Here is a 17,000-nt window from a genome sequence, read left to right on the forward strand (position 1 = left end):
CAGCATCTCAAATGTTCTCCATGAAACTCTACTCCGCTTGTATCCCTCCTAAATAGTTCAGCAAAGCTGCAACCCTTCCTGTCTTGTGAGCATGAAATAATTCTTCTTCAACAGCTTCTTTAAGCACTTAGGAATGCTGCCAAACTGCATTGCCTCTCCTGTCTAACTCCAGGAAGTATTACATATATTGTACGGATAAACAGAAACAGGAGAACTGTAGTTAAGACCGTGTACACACACACACACACACACACACACACACACACACTGAATGTAGAACGCACTTGGTAAGGCAATGCTCGCACAGCGTTCACCTCAAACGAGCTGGAATGAGCACAAAGTCGCTTTTTCTTTTATCGTTTCACTGCTTTGCTGCTGATTACGAAAATGAAAAGCTTTGAAGGGCTGGTTGTGTTGTACGCTGCCTAATGCCTCTGAGTGTTGCATTATGAAACACATGTTGCTCAATGGGCTCAAAGTCTGTACAGAAAGGATTAAGTCTGTAAGCCACAGCCATTTAAACGTAAAGTGTGAGAGAACCAGCACCCTGCTTCGAACAATCATGGGATACTGTCACGGCTCAAGCAAAATGTGTTTTGTCTGATTAGGTTTATTTATTTGTTGTCTTTACATTGAAACGGAGGCATCAGCGTACACAAACATTGTGTGAACCACTGGAGGCGTAATTTGTGCTCTTGAGATGCACAATATGGTGTGACACAGAAACATTTTGGTCCACTGCAGGGGATAAGTCCTCTTAAATCCATCTCTTTGAGGAACACTGAGAGCCGAGCTAAATTTGAGGTGTTTATCTGGGCAGAAAGAGGCAACCTGTGCCAGTTGGTTTAAGGCTGGAAGAAAGAGGACTCACGTTTGTGGCCACATGGTGGGAACCAGTGGTCACCAGCTAAAGACAGACTGCAGAGTGATTTATATATGAAAGGAAAGCAGAAACACTGACAGTGCTGTGAGATAACATTTCATATGATGCTCAGCAACATTTACATTATCATGTCCTTAAATGTCAAATCTCTCTGGTGGTATGAAAATAACTATCATTTTCTGAGCTGTTTCATAACCTCTCACTGATATATTTTAAAGCATATGTCGAATCAATGTATCCTCATACAACGGCTTGTATCTTACAAAAATGAACATACAAGGATTTGTATGTCATCTTACAAATTAGCAACCCTTTGTCATGTTACGTACTTAATGTAAAGTTACATAGGTTAGGTTTAAGGGGAAAAAATGGTTGGGTATCGTCACAGCAACCTGAGTTGAAGCTCTGCATAATTGAATTATCAGTTAAATGGGTCAAAGAAACCAAACTCCTAGGTGTTATTTTAGACAGTAAATTATCATGGACAAAACATATTAATACAATGGTTGCTAAAATGGGAAGCAGTATTTCAGTTGTTAAAAGATGTGCAGCATTTATGTCACAAAGCTCAACTAAACTAGTGATTCAGTCTCTAATATTGTCCAATCTAGACTATTGTCCTGCAGTATGGTCTAGTGCTACACTGGAAAATATAACAAAGTTGCAAAAAGTACAGAATAGGGCAGCTTGCATAGCGCTACACTGTGGCTATAGGAGAAATATTGTTGGAATACACAATTACTTAGGTTGGCTACCTGTTAAAAATAGATTAACTTATTCATTACTAGTATTTTTTAAAAATATCATTGCAGAAAAGAAACCATCTATTTTGTATAAGAAAATATTTTTTAGTTCAGATAGACATGACTACGCAACCAGACTTGCTACAAGAGGAAGTTTTACATTACCAAAAGCAAGGACAAACGCAATTAAACGAATGGTTATATATAGAGCTATGCGAGACTGGAACGCGCTCCCAGAACACATCGCACAAGAAAACAGTAAAATTAGATTCAAAAAGTTAGTTTCGGATACATCTGTTGACCAGAGATGCTTGGTAAATAGGCAAGCTGAAATTACATCTGCTGAGGTAACAGCAAAATATGAACGTTCAGTTGATTGGGTGATGTGTCCTGAGAGAGCGTGAGCAAATGAAACAAGGAAAACAGGAGTCATGCTTATTGATGAAGAAGGATAATATTTGACTTGCATTATTGGGTTAGCGAAAAACTGGAAATTTGAAGAATATAGACTTATTTTGTTTTTGTTTTGACATTGCATGTGAGATTAATGTGTGAAATCGATTATAAATTGAATTGTTGGACTGAATAACGGTATTAATTAGAGTTTTGTTTTACACATATGATACATATATAGACATCGGATGAAATATATTTATACAGTACAGGCCAAAAGTTTGGACACACCTTCTCATTCAATGCGTTTTCTTTATTTTCATGACTATTTACATTGTAGATTCTCACTGAAGGCATCAAAACTATGAATGAACACATGTGGAGTTATGTACTTAACAAAAAAAGGCGAAATAACTGAAAACATGTTTTATATTCTAGTTTCTTCAAAATAGCCACCCTTTGCTCTGATTACTGCTTTGCACACTCTTGGCATTCTCTCCATGAGCTTCAAGAGGTAGTCACCTGAAATGGTTTCCACTTCACAGGTGTGCCTTATCAGGGTTAATTAGTGGAATTTCTTGCTTTATCAATGGGGTTGGGACCATCAGTTGTGTTGTGCAGAAGTCAGGTTAATACACAGCCGACAGCCCTATTGGACAACTGTTAAAATTCATATTATGGCAAGAACCAATCAGCTAACTAAAGAAAAACGAGTGGCCATCATTACTTGAAAATGAAGGTCAGTCAGTCCGGAAAATTGCAAAAACTTTAAATGTGTCCCCAAGTGGAGTCGCAAAAACCATCAAGCGCTACAACAAAACTGGCACACATGAGGACCGACCCAGGAAAGGAAGACCAAGAGTCACCTCTGCTTCTGAGGATAAGTTCATCCGAGTCACCAGCCTCAGAAATCGCAAGTTAACAGCAGCTCAGATCAGAGACCAGATGAATGCCACACAGAGTTCTAGCAGCAGACCCATCTCTAGAACAACTGTTAAGAGGAGACTGCGCCAATCAGGCCTTCATGGTCAAATAGCTGCTAGGAAACCACTGCTAAGGAGAGGCAACAAGCAGAAGAGATTTGTTTGGGCCAAGAAACACAAGGAATGGACATTAGACCAGTGGAAATCTGTGCTTTGGTCTGATGAGTCCAAATTTGAGATCTTTGGTTCCAACCGCCGTGTCTTTGTGAGACGCAGAAAAGGTGAACGGATGGATTCCACATGCCTGGTTCCCACTGTGAAGCATGGAGGAGGAGGTGTGATGGTGTGGGGGTGTTTTGCTGGTGACACTGTTGGGGATTTATTCAAAATTGAAGGCACACTGAACCAGCATGGCTACCACAGCATCCTGCAGCGACATGCCATCCCATCCGGTTTGCGTTTAGTTGGACCATCATTTATTTTTCAACAGGACAATGACCCCAAACACACCTCCAGGCTGTGTAAGGGCTATTTGACCAAGAAGGAGAGTGATGGAGTGCTGCGGCAGATGACCTGGCCTCCACAGTCACCGGACCTGAACCCAATCGAGATGGTTTGGGGTGAGCTGGACCGCAGAGTGAAGGCAAAGGGGCCAACAAGTGCTAAACACCTCTGGGAACTCCTTCAAGACTGTTGGAAAACCATTTCAGGTGACTACCTCTTGAAGCTCATGGAGAGAATGCCAAGAGTGTGCAAAACAGTAATCAGAGCAAAGGGTGGCTATTTTGAAGAAACTAGAATATAAAACATGTTTTCAGTTATTTCACCTTTTTTTGTTAAGTACATAACTCCACATGTGTTCATTCATAGTTTTGATGCCTTCAGTGAGAATCTACAATGTAAATAGTCATGAAAATAAAGAAAACGCATTGAATGAGAAGGTGTGTCCAAACTTTTGGCCTGTACTGTATGTAAATGTTACATATACCCTCTGCTGACCTGTAGGAGCTGTCGTGTATGTGTATTGTCTTATGTTTTGTTTTTTCTTTTTCTGTATTGTTATGTGTGATTATGTGTTGTAAATGGAATAATTGTATTGACACAATGTAAAGACTGTTGAAAGGACCCCAGGAAGAATAGCTGTTGCTGTACAACAGCTAATGGAGATCCTAAATAAAACAAACAAACAAACGTTACGTACCTAACATAAAGTTACCTATTTACCATAAAGTCACTAAGATTAGGTTTAAGAATCTAAAGTTACGTAGGTTAGGTTTAGGAGGAAAATAATGGTTGGGCATCGTCACGTTACATACCTAACAAAGTTACCTACTAACCATAAAGTTACGTAGGTTAGGTTTAAGAATCTAAAGTTACGTAGGTTAGGTTTAGGTAAAAAAAAAGGTTGGGTATTGTTACGTTACGTACTTATTTAAAGTTACATACTCAATGTAATGTGACGAAGTGATGAAGTACCTTAAAATAACTCAAAGTTTACTTGGTTTCATACAGGATACAAACACTAGTCTCCTGAGGGAAAGTCGTCTGTTTGCTCAACCCATCCATCACCCCAACCTGCTTCCTTCTGCAGACTTTCTCTCTTTACAACTTCCTCCTTTGCTCCGGTAATTGCATTCAGGGCGTGATTGCAGCCTTCATGATTACATGGGTTAGATTTGAATAACTAGCTTATGATTATGTGTGTTAAACATGAAGTTTGGTCCATTACTTTTTGTAGGTATACAAATGCGAACAGTGCACGAGAACAGCCTGGTTGCCTGGTTTGACATTAGGTTCTTGTGACTGCACCGCCACCATTTCGCAGCTAAAGAGCCTCCCCAGGAGTTGGTGGAGACCAAAACAGAGCTAAAAGGAGAATATTGGGCTAACATTCAAAAGGTGGACAGAGATTTGATTTTATATATTTTATTAATCCCCATTAAATTGAATTTTTTCACTCCGTTGTCATTAACATATACGTCCAAAATACACACACGCACAAACAGGACCTATACATGCACAAAGTGGAGAGATGTCAGAGTGAGGGGGCTGCCTTGGTCAGGTGCCCCGAGCAGTTGCGGGGTTCAGTGCCTTGCTCAAGGGCACCCCGGCAGTGCCCAGGAGGTGAACTGGCACCTCTCCAGCCACCAGTCCACACTCTGCATTTGGTCTGGACGGGGACTTGAACCGGCGACCCTCCGGTTCCCAACCCAAGTCCCTATGGACTGAGCTACTGCCGCCCGAACGAAGGAAGATACGAACGAATGAATGCACGTGTTGTTCTGTGTTTACTGGATGTGTGAATAAGCAACTGTTGTACATGTGTGTCACATCAACTAAGGTGATAATATGTCAATATTGAGCTTGTAGCTTATCTGCTGCCTCCAAGTGGCCAAAAAAAAATAATTATTTAATACTGCGTTAGAATATGCCATAAATCAAATATGGTTGAAGTTCACTTTTTATAATGACCGACTTTTGTTTCCTGCAATAATATTATTAGCATCAAAAATCATTGACAAGAGGCTCCTGCTTGTGACAGTGCAAGATGTAAACATTAATGGCGTCTTCCTCATCTGAGCTGTGATATTAGTTTGCTCAGTGGAGCTAGTTGAGCTAGCAGTAGATCCACACTTTGTTCTGTGCAGTGGTATGGGATGTAGTTCAGCTGAAAGAAAATAGTTTCTACATGAAACTGCTCACAACAAGGTCTGTGGATTATCTTGAGTAACCAGGTCATGATTCCTGGAAGGAGACATTGCTGTTGACCGATTGCCATCTAGTTCCATTACACTGGAGAGAAGTCAGACATCTCCTCAGCCAATATTTCCAACACTCCACAACTCACACCAAAAGATTCTAGACTGATAAATAACACTACACGTAGGAGGAAAAATATGTATTTGATTCTGGGTTGAACTGTCCCTTTAACTATGAGGTAACTGGTGGAACAAAACTTGTTGAGATGGAAGATATCAGGCGGCTGTCTGCTACTGAAGACTGGGGGGGGAACTGTGTGTGCGAGTATACAGCACAATACATGTGTCACTTAGTAAGCATCCATTTCCCACTCCAGAAAATCTGGCCCCTTGAAATAAAATGCTTTTTATTATCCTGCTCCGAGGGAACCATAACGCCACAATAACCCCAGTCTCTTTTCTCTTTTCACGAACACCTACGCACACGTCTAAATCAAGCTCAGACTGAACAATAACAAAGTCTGGAGCTTTTCAAACGGTCTCAGAAGAGCTGTTTCCAATCTCTTACTCAATATTGACCCATCAGAGAAAGATATATCCATCCTGCATCTGAAGCGAAATAATAAAAAATAAACAGTTGGCTCAGGAAGCATGTCTGTAACTAGATGAAAAGAGGGATAATGTGAGTTTTATACTGAGGAGTTGACCCTTGTTAGGAGTTGGCCCAAATGTCCTGCTTTTGGAAGCCCCAAACAAAAGTCTTGCCCAACGGTGAACTGAGGGGCAATGAGTGAGAGGAAGCAGAGAAAAAACCCAAAAGGCAAATAAACCCACATGTACTGTACACTCACGCTCATTTGTACAGCTACCTGAACCAACCAAACATCAAACAACCTTTATTTGGCTTTGCTCAGTGTTTTGGATTCAACTTTTTTTTCTTCCCAACACTGAGGTCACACACATCCTCAGGAGACAGGGGAAACTCTCGCTTCCTCGTATCCAGGGAAAACTCAGCCTCAGTGGCAGAGAACGAGATGTCACATCCCATTAACTGGGAACAGCACTGTTGCTGGATGAGCACTGAGGCTCTGATTCCTGTTTGTTCCTGTTGGATTCTCCTTGAAAACACGAGCTCCGGCACACCATTGGAAAAATATAGATTTGACTCCAGGAAGCATTGCTCAATACATGTTTTGTCCGTGGCTTGGTCACTGGGCCTTGTTCAGGCCTCACTGACTGAAAGACTGAAAGCAATGGCTGACGATGGAGGTTGCTTTACCACAGTGATTGAATGTAACCAAGTACATTTACTCGAGTACTCTCTTTTACTTAAGTATTGCCATTTTACACAACCTTATTCTTTGACTCCATTACATCTCAGAGAGAAATACTGTACTTTTTACTCCACCACATTTGTCTGACTGATTTAGTTAGTTACTTTTCAGATTCCTTCTCTTCCTGTCCAGTGAAAACCACGTATCTCATAATTAGGAGATTTGACTTTTTTCTGATAAACTGAGGGATGAAGTGTTTCTTTATGTGTTGGAAAAATTCTCCTACTTTTGTGTAAAAGTGAAAATGTACCCTTGCAAAGTGGAAAAACAGGGCTGTTTTTCTGACACCATGAAAAGTTGACTTTTTTAGAGATTCGTGGTTCTCACAGGCAAGGGCGTAGGTTTTGTTTCAACTTTGTGGGGGGCGGGGTTCAGCGGTCTTAAACTTATTTTAGTGTACTGTTTAGCTGTATAAAGGGGACATTTGTGATCCACGTTGAAAATAGCGCAACGAAACAAAGCACCACCCACCGACCACAACGAACTTTGTCATTTTACAGCTAAACAGTACACTGATGTTTCTGAAAACATTAAAGGTAAGAAAAAGGCAATGCAGTAACAAAATCTGTATTCATATTTGATCAGTGCTGCCTGCTTTGACTGCAATTCACAAGCAGTGACTGCCATGATTGACAGCTTTTATTAAGAGCACAGTCTCACTCCAAGGTCGTCGAAATCCTGTGTTTGGGCAGTGAATTGCGACGTCAGAAACCATCGAAAAAAGGCACCCTTGATGAGTGGCCAGTTGCCGTTATAGTTTAACGGCACCCGGTGGCGTCAAAGGGAAACGTGGTAGGACAAGGACAAAGTGCGAGTAGGGCAGGCAGGACTTTCACCTGAGAGAGCAGTTTTCATGTCTCGTAAGATTCTAAAGCCAACCCCTGTTCTTTTTTCCTAAACCTAATTACATGCGCATCATGTTGTTGAAGGGAAAGAAACGTCAATTTGCGGTGTTGGACTGACGTAGTACGTTTATTTTGAAAGAGACTGTATGTAAACATTAAATTTCCTGTGAAAACGGAAGTGTATCCTGAAAGAAGAGAACTTGACTTGAACTTGTCCCAGAATGTCAACAGCTAACATACTCAGGGTACCCTGCACGTCGTATGTAGACGTGGAAAGTCAATATGTGACGAGGTCAGAGTGAGAATGTGTTGGTGATACAGATTCATCAATCTGATTGGTTCTTCCTGTGATTCTTGCAAATGCCAATACTACAATGCAGATGCCATACTTTAGTCAAGGATCTTAGTAGTTCTTCCACCACTGGCGAGCCCAGTGAAGAGAGTTAGGGTATGGTTCAAAAGGGCTTGTAGTCTGTAACAGTATTAAATAAATGATGGATAGAAGTGGACAAACTGGGACAACTGGAACAAAGTCAAGAAGAAAGTGGCACGTTAAAAGGGGAAAAAGTGGCAATGATGAAAGTGCTCCTGTCTCCAAAGCGTGCCTGTGATAAGTTCCCTCTGATAGCTGAAGAGGGCATGCTGTCAAGCCCCCTGGGCTCAGAGGCCCTGCTAAGACTGAGCCACTGCTGACAGAGTCAATGGGAGGCGGAGGAAAAATAACAAGGGTCGTCTGCCAAGCCTCCCCACTGCCTTCTCCCCCATGTCTCCCTTTCTCTGTCCCCCCTGTCGCTGCCAGCCCAGTGGAAAAACTCCCTCTGGTCCAGACACAGTTTTCAGACAATGGCAAAGCAAGTGGGAGACAGATAAAGGGAGACAGACAAATGAATTAGACAGACAGAAAATAAAAACATTTGGTTGCAAAAATGTGAAAACAGAATTAGAATAATTGACAGCTTTCTTCTGTTTGTTGTTTTCCTCCTCCCCCTTCTGTCCTCTGATCTGAGAGAGAGCCTGATTAATAACGTGCTGCTCCATCCACTCTGGAGGGCTGTATGTTTGTGCAGATTCACTATCTGCCATATAGCTGACTGGCCTCCACATATATCAGCTGCATGTCCAGGCCAAGATGGCTACTGGTGATATGCAGACAAGCTCAGAGAGTATACACACACATGAGACAAAGAGGAAATAAAGGGAGACAAGATGCAAATCTCCATGCATCTGCACAAAGCAATATATTCCTGTGTTTTACTGTCTCTGTCTCTTATCCCCCTTTTAGCTGAAAAACAAATCCAGCCTATTCATCTTGAATGTTATAGTCCAGGCTCTGATTAAGACCAGGGCCTGTATTCTGTTTCCACTGCCCTTCACTGCAATTCTTCATTCAGTATATCAGCGGCACCCGTTAGCATGCCTTATAATGCAGGCTGAAGAGTGTGTGTGCAAGTACAGTATGTGTGTGTGTGTGTGTGTGTGTGTGTGTGTGGCTGGAAATACAGACACAGGCTTCCGGCTGAAACGAAAACACGCTCTTTGTTGGTGAAGTCATTAAAGTGGTGCCCTGTTTTTTACAGGGTTTCCTTTTAATACTAAAGTACCTATGAAACAAAAGGGTAGAGTTTTGTGTGTGTGTGTGTGTGTGTGTGTGTGTGTGTGTGTGTGTTCTGAAGGTGTTTGGGTTCCAGGGAAGTAAAGGAATAAATGGGCGTTTACTTTCCTTGAGAATGAGTGGCATTTTCCTTCATTTCCTGCTCGCACGGGCATAAGACTGAGGGTAATAGAAGCACATGTGCACTCTAATACACACGCACCACACACACACACATGCAAAGGCATATACAAACAAGCATTAAAAGACCATTAGGGAGCACAACTGAGGGAAGTATGACACACATGCGAGTGAGGGATGAATGTTTTGAGAGAAAGTATTTTTGCTTTATTAAAGAAGACTACAGACTCAGATCTTTGGCGAAGTTTACTAAATCTCTAAATCATGATGTTCGAGAAGTAAAAGAGAAATCAGGGACTACCTTGAATATAATCTGTGTTATTAGATAATTTGCCATACAGTTAAGATTTGTGAGATGTAATAAGACTCAAAATGATTTACTGAAGCAGTCAGATATACAGGAACAGGTTTTCTCTTCACTACAAGATGCCATGTGTTTGTGTCTGTGTGTGCGACCGTGAACTGCCTGGTATTCTGCCCCCTTGTGGCAGCAAAGTGTCGACTGTTTCACAAGCCAAAGAGGGGTGAGAAACAGAGGAAGCAGCTCCTAAAACTTCAGTTAAATTCCATTCACTTCTTAAAATCTCTCTCCTTAGAAAAAACCCCCCCAAATCTCTGGTGAGATGATGAATCCACTCTACCTGCGCCTCTTTGATGAAGCCAGAGTGAGAGATTTTAAGCAGAGACTGATCTAAGAATCAGATTTCACTCTGTCTCTCTGTTGTGCTGCTCTAATGAGGATGAAATCTCACCAAAAAAGCATCACAGATCCACAAAGAAGACCTTGTTTTTTCCAGCTTACATCAGAACACAAGTCATCCCCGAGGAGTTTCAGAAAAGGAAGGAGCTGATGTTGAGTTTAGAGTCTTAAAAGTCCCAACTTCAACATGTTCTGGCCTATAAAGTAACTGCAGTGGGGCACGAGAGTCTCAGTGCTATATGAGCAGGCGGTTTGGCACAGGATGATGTGAGCGTGTTCATCTGTTCAGAATGTGTGTGTGTTAAATCCATGTAGGTGTTTGTCTTGCACAGGGCATAAAGTGTGCTGTGTGTGCTGCTGTGCATTCAGTGTGACTGTTGTTTGTGTACGCTCGGTCGCGCTTCGGCACTTTGCAGCAAAAGCCTGAATGGGCAGCGGGTTGGATGCTGTTAGTTGTGGTCAAATAATGTACCGCACACACGAAAACACACTTGTAACCACCGGTGACAAAGTAAGTGACCAGTTGCCACCCACTGGAGAACAAGAGAGTCCCAGTCAGTGGCATGGGGCTGTTGTGGTTACGGCACAGTGTTGCCATCGTGCATGTGCCAGAAAAAAGGCAAGTGATGCAGAGAGGGGCATAAATCTCCTGACCTATGGGTACCTTAATAGAAATGAGGAGAGGGGAGGAAAGCTGACTGGAAACCACTAAATCTCCATGAGAGGCCCCGAACTTTATGAGCAAATATGACTTTGAACAGTAAAGCAGAAGCTGCTGCTGCTGCTGCTGCTGCTGTGCACCAGCAGCTTTGCAGACCTGTTGTACCTCACTGCCAGGGGGGAGAGTTCACGCTTTAGTGTGTATCCATTCACCCGCTCCTCCTTGAGGGATTGTGTAACACACTTTGATACTCACACACATTCGGTCACCTAGAAGCACGCATATGTGGCTGCACGTGCACCAACACACACGCAGGTACATATCCAGTTGACTTTTCTTGCCGTAAGCCAGCGAAATAGACGGATGCTGCCAAATGTTTTTGGATTTCAGAGCTGTCTTTTCCAGACTTGCTCCCCCCCCCCTCCTCTTTCTCTTACTCTCACTCTCTATACCCTTCTTTCTCTCTCTCTCTCTCTCTCTCTCGCTGTGTCTCCCTCCTTCCTTTGCTAAGAAAGTCTGCTGTTGGTGCACTGAAACACATGTGATTGAAAAATGCATCTCCTCGGGAAAGCATGCGTTTTGGAACCTTCACTTTATTTCTGCTCATGTTCACCAGTGTGCTCCTCTCTTCTTGGTCTTTTTTTTCCCTCTTCACTTCTCTCCTCTCTTTCTGTCTCTGTTAGTTTGTCATGTGGGATACCTGGGGACTCAGAGTCACAGCTATCTGTCCTCTTTCTGTTTGCAACGGAGGGATGTCGTTACACTGGAATGCAGCGTGGCCTGCCAGAGGCGTCACAGTGGATGGTCAGAGTGAAGCAACAGGGGGACGAGGAGAAGAGAGGAGGAAAAATGATAGGACCATGTGTCCATTTGCACCACTCCTTCACCTTAATACATTCCACTCACAATATGAACTTTAATAAACTCTCAGATCAACAAATCTGTCCCAAAACCATCAAACAAGCTGCAGTCCATGCCAACAGAATGTGGGATATGAGTAGCAGTTACGTTCCCATACACAAGATCTGTCCACATGGAGGACACTCCTCTTAAGACGATAATCAGAATGTCTGTTATTGAGCCAAACCCACTGTGCATATCCCACTACCACACTGCCCCACCCCTATACACACTCCGAATACACACCACGCCCACTCCAACATCATCAGCAGAAGATGTATGTAGGTATGGGTGCATCAACAATGTCTTAGTTCTACACTTGAATCAGTCATCACCGTCACTAATCAGGGCAAAAACACACAGTAAATTAACACAGTGACTAAAGAAAAGGTCAGGATATTCAGAGTAGAGTGATTTTAATATCACAATCAGTGCCCATTCACTTGTACGTCTGCAGCTTGGTGAACAAACTGCACTCTCTTTAATCTGAAAGCTGTTACTCTGCGCACTAGCTTAGGACTGAGAAGAATTATGTAAGTCCCATGACTAAGATATTGCACCGTCTGTTTTTTATTTTTATTTTTTCCCCTTTCCTGTTCTCTCCTCCTGTTTCTTTTGGCCTCGGCCAGTGCAGCCACATGTAATAAAAGTGAAAAGGCAAAAGACAGCAGGACACCAGGATGCTTACAGAGCCCGCACAGAAACGTGAGGGCAGGTAGGGCTTACCTTTCTCTCCTCAGAGCGTTGAGGAGCAGGGGGGGGAGGGGGAGCAGTGGGTAAGGGCAGTGGTAGGTGTCAGCTTCAGGTGGGTCTCTCTTCTACCTCCCTCCTTTGCCTCAGCCACGCGTGTCTCCCATGGGATGCGATGGCATCAGATTTTCAATGAAGCCAAAAAAGAGGAATGGTGTCCTCCTGGGCAAAGAGCTTGCACCCTGAATTGGTCCAGTGCTGCTCACAAGTGCAGGGTAAAAAAAAACAACCACAAAAAGTTAGAAGTTGGATATTTTCAGCTGCAGGTGGAACAAATTGTTTAACTTTTATTTTTCTGCCTCCGGCAAGAAACAAAAAAGTCCATCCATGTGGTTTTTGGCAGCAATGGTGAAATCGAGAATGAAAGAGCAAGTGAGAGAAGAGTGAAAAATCCTCTCTGTGCCGTCTTCAAGCTGTCCAGACGCAGGTCTGAGGAGCACCTTCCCCAATCTGTGCGCTCTCGCTCTCCAGGGTGGAAAGTAGGAGGGAATGAGCGAGGGAGCAGGACAGGAGAGGGAGAGAGAGTGAGTAACAGTGGAGTGAGACTCCAGTCAGTCAGTCAAGTCAGTCAGGCAGGCAGGCCAGGCAGCCAGGCAGGGTATATTGAGCTAAAGGCTGTGGGTCCAAGCAGCACTCCCAGGACTTATAACCAGGGGCAGTGCACCTCGCTGCTCCAATCTCCCTGGCTTATTCTGCGATCCCTCTCCCACTGGCTTATTTTGGGAAAGACAGACAGGATTGTTCATTGGGTTAAACCCCTTCATACAAAAAGCAAGTGTCTGTGGCTGGCTGCACTGAGGAAGGAGGGGAGTGAGCAGGATGGGGTGGGGTGGCGGCCACAGTCGAGAGGGGTGGGGTAGGATGAAGAGGAGGGAAGGGAACGAAAAGGAGACGAGAAGAGGGGGAATTCGGAGGCGTCTCTTGCTCATGTTCTGCCTCCCTCCACTCTCCTCCCAAACTTACCTTCCAAGAAATCACCCTGCCCTTTATCCTTCTGCTATTAAACCAAATCACTCTCAACATGTATATATTGGCATTAAACACCCCAGAGATTTTTATCCTGAATTCCCCCCACAAAAACATCTCTCTTTACATACCTTGTAGCTCCAACGTCCGATTAATAATCTCCATGCAGGACATAACGCTGGATAATACATAAAGGGGCATTGTGCCGTCGCCTAAAACCTGCTGCTGTTCATGTACAATCGTTACGTGATAGCACTCTCTTGGGGTTAATCACCAAAGCACAGCAGTAAATGACATCGGTTCACATTTCGGGACTACAGCCCCGGCTATTCATGGCTACAAGAAGTATTACAAGTATCAAATAGACCCTTACATTTAAGACGTGCCAAGCATCTGCAGGCATAAATTCTCATCAGCATGGGTAATTGGAAATCGTGCTTTTGGATGTTAACTAACAACCTGGATGAACTACAGTGGTTCCTTATCGTTCACCAGGTGACTTCCAACAGGGGTTTAGTAAGGCCAGTACAGGCTTAGCATTCAGTGTTTAATTGGCACTGTGTTTGCTGGCCCTGTGCTTTGGTAGCGGACCTTGAAGAGAAGGAGCTGCTCCGTGCCTGTGATTGGACGAGCCAGAGGAAAGCTGGCCTAGCCTTTTCCTGAAAGACCTACTGGGACTAAGCCATTGGCTGAGTTAGAGATCAGATAGAGGCCACAATTCCAAGTCGATCTTGAAACGCTGCAGCGAGAGGTAGAGAGGTAGAGAGTTTCTAACATTTGTCCAAGCTTTTTTTTTTTTTTTTTTTTTTTTGCTTTTCTTCATCATCATGTTGTGCCAGTTGGGATTGATTTATTAAAAGGCCTGTCATTTCAGCAGCATCCCCTCATTCATTACTTCAATCAGTGTTTAAATTCCATCTATTTACCAAAGGCTGGCAGTCCAGCTGCACTTTTCTCATTCATGTTTTGCTCATGAAGAGTAATAAACGTCCCCAGACTGTGTAATCTCCCAGCCATTAGAACCAGAGGCAGCCTTTCCTTGCATGAGAACTATAGGCAACGTCTCAACAAGGGCATATTTGGATAAAGTCTATTACATTAAATTGGGCCCACCATTTAAAGAGTGTTATTATGGCAAAAATTTACGATGCACATGGAGTTTTATGTGTTTCTTTCGCCCTCTTTTGGCAAATTCCACCAATATCAAGATAGGAAAGTGATTAAACATGCATTGGAGGAACTGATATAAATTCTTTCTATTCAGAGACGTCTGTGCTGCGCTGATTGAGGGGCATAAACCAGCCAATTGTTGATTGAGCCATCAGAAAAGTATTTTGCTCATGATGGAGCCGGCTAAATTGAATAATCACTAGAAAATAAGCAATAGGCGTCATGTCTGTGAAAGAGCCATGGTGCAGTTGAAGCCGTCTGAATGGCTCTCTGAAACATGGAGAGGGTGGAGTGACCAGATGCCCAGCAATGATGTCATCAATAGGAGCCCTGTGTGGTAGTCAGGGCCTGCCATTCATTCATCACCCAGGTGTGTGTTCAGCGTGAGCATGCCTGTTTGTGTGTGTGTGTGTGTGTGTGTGTTGTTTTTGTTGATCACACCCTACCACAAAAGCTACAGCTTTCTGTAGCTCAATGAGGCAAAAAATTGCTCGGTGGAGGCTCACACACAAACACGGGAGAGCCCCCGCCTCTTCCAGTCATGGCTATGCTACAGTTCCACTGAAGAATTCTGCCTCCGGCTCCCCAGAAAATCTCAGCTCACCCTCTGCTACTGTCACACAACACACATTCATTCTCACTCGTATGCTTTGGTCAGCACACACCCCTTGAAAAATCCCCCAAACCATTCACTTCAGCCGCGGTACACAAGTCCCCTCCCACTCGCTTGCTTTTACAAGGTGAAACATTCCCAAGAAGAGGGAAAAAACACCTGGTCATCATAAGTTTCTCTTTTTTCCGCTCCACTTTTCCCCTTCGCTCCGTTCCATTAGTAAGAGTAAAAACAAACAGTGGCCGTTAACTGACTGGAAAACCGTTACATTGCATCACACAGACCCGCTTTGCCCTTGACGTTCGTCAAATGCCCAAAAATAAGCCACGAAGGGCAGGTTGGCGTCACCGAGACACTCCACCCTACACCACACCCAGCATCACCAAACATAAACCCACTATGTGTTAAACGTATGGGGGTCTGTTCTCCTCAAAGGTGGTGTGTTTGGGGTGGGGTGAGTTCATTCAGCATGTGTGTTTCTTGAATGGGTCGTGTGAATGGTCGGAGTGTGTTGAAAGGGTGGAGTTGTTTGTGTTTGTGAGCTTGATTGGAATTAACTTTTGGGCCGCGATATGACCTTGTTTATTCCAGTCAGTGGTCGCTCTCTGAGTCACGTATTGTATGGAGGTAATTGAGTCGATAGCATGAGCTAATATGGTTTTGACAGTGTTTAATCTCATTACTCTGAGGCACAAAAACCCTTTAAAAGCTCACACTCTTCAGGTTTGCACCAACGCCTAATGCACTTTCCCTCAGCTAAGCCCCTTTTATTCAAACAAGGCATCCCTATCAAGTAACAAAGGTCAGAGTTGAAGGTTCACGCGAGGACAGCGAGGGACAGGTGTTCCTCTCTTCCATCTCCTCCGCTTTTATGCTCCCTCTTTTCTTCGCTATCAGCCTCTCTTTCCCTCGGGCGACGATTCAAAAGGGCCGTTTTCTCTTCAGGTGATGTGGTCCACCTTTGTGTGTTCTAACCTTACAAAGGAATGCCTGGCATTCACCAGGCTGTGCCTACACGAGGCCGTTAAGGAGAGCGAAAAAAAGGTGGTGAGGGAAGAAGGTGAAGGAGAGGTGACGGGGCAAAAAGAAAAGTGAATTTAAAGAGATAAATAATAGAGGGGAAGGTTGTGGAGAGGACAGTCGGAGAGAGGGGAAGAAAGAAGCATTTAAAGAAGAAGAGGAAGGAATGGAAAGTGAACTCTAGAGGGAGAGGGGAGTTTCAGAGTTTTCACACGCTGCAGATAAAACTTCAGGCCTCTGAAATTGATATAAATTTCAACAGGGAAATTCCTCCGAGATGGTCTTGGGGCTCTGCCACCGCCCTCGGCTGGCACTGGGGTGGAGAGTGTGGGTGGGGTGATGCGAGGGCATGAGAGGGGAGGGGAGCTAGATGGACGGATGGATGGATGGAGCAGGTAGAGGAGGAGATGTTTTTGGCCGGACTCCCCCTGGCTAACCTGACGCATATTGTTGCTGAGCTCAGTTTCCCCTCGGGTAATCATTTGACACTGATAAAAGGGGGAAGGGGGTTGGGGGGGCGACAGTGGAGAGAAAAAGGATGGCAGTGTTTCCACCCTGGGAAAAAAGCTCTCCGGAGAGATTAGAGGACAGCCGGGGTAATTCTTCCGTCTGTTGGACCGGGGCAGGAGAAGATTGGGGAAAAGAGAAAGAAAGAAAACGAAGAAGAG

General features: G+C 43.9%; 1 protein-coding gene across 1 annotated transcript in view; it reads right to left on the reverse strand.

Annotated features, from left to right (window-relative positions):
* col8a2 (collagen, type VIII, alpha 2) overlaps positions 1-13,340 on the reverse strand; it is a 67,449-nt gene extending 54,109 nt beyond the window's left edge. The window contains exon 1 of the mRNA XM_033637862.2: positions 12,540-13,340. The gene's annotated coding sequence lies outside the window, so the exon portion shown is untranslated. The remainder of the gene's footprint in view (positions 1-12,539) is intronic.
* Positions 13,341-17,000: the final 3,660 nt, after the last annotated feature.

Source organism: Epinephelus lanceolatus, chromosome 16 (assembly GCF_041903045.1).
Source record: "Epinephelus lanceolatus isolate andai-2023 chromosome 16, ASM4190304v1, whole genome shotgun sequence".
Lineage (NCBI taxonomy): Eukaryota > Metazoa > Chordata > Actinopteri > Perciformes > Serranidae > Epinephelus > Epinephelus lanceolatus.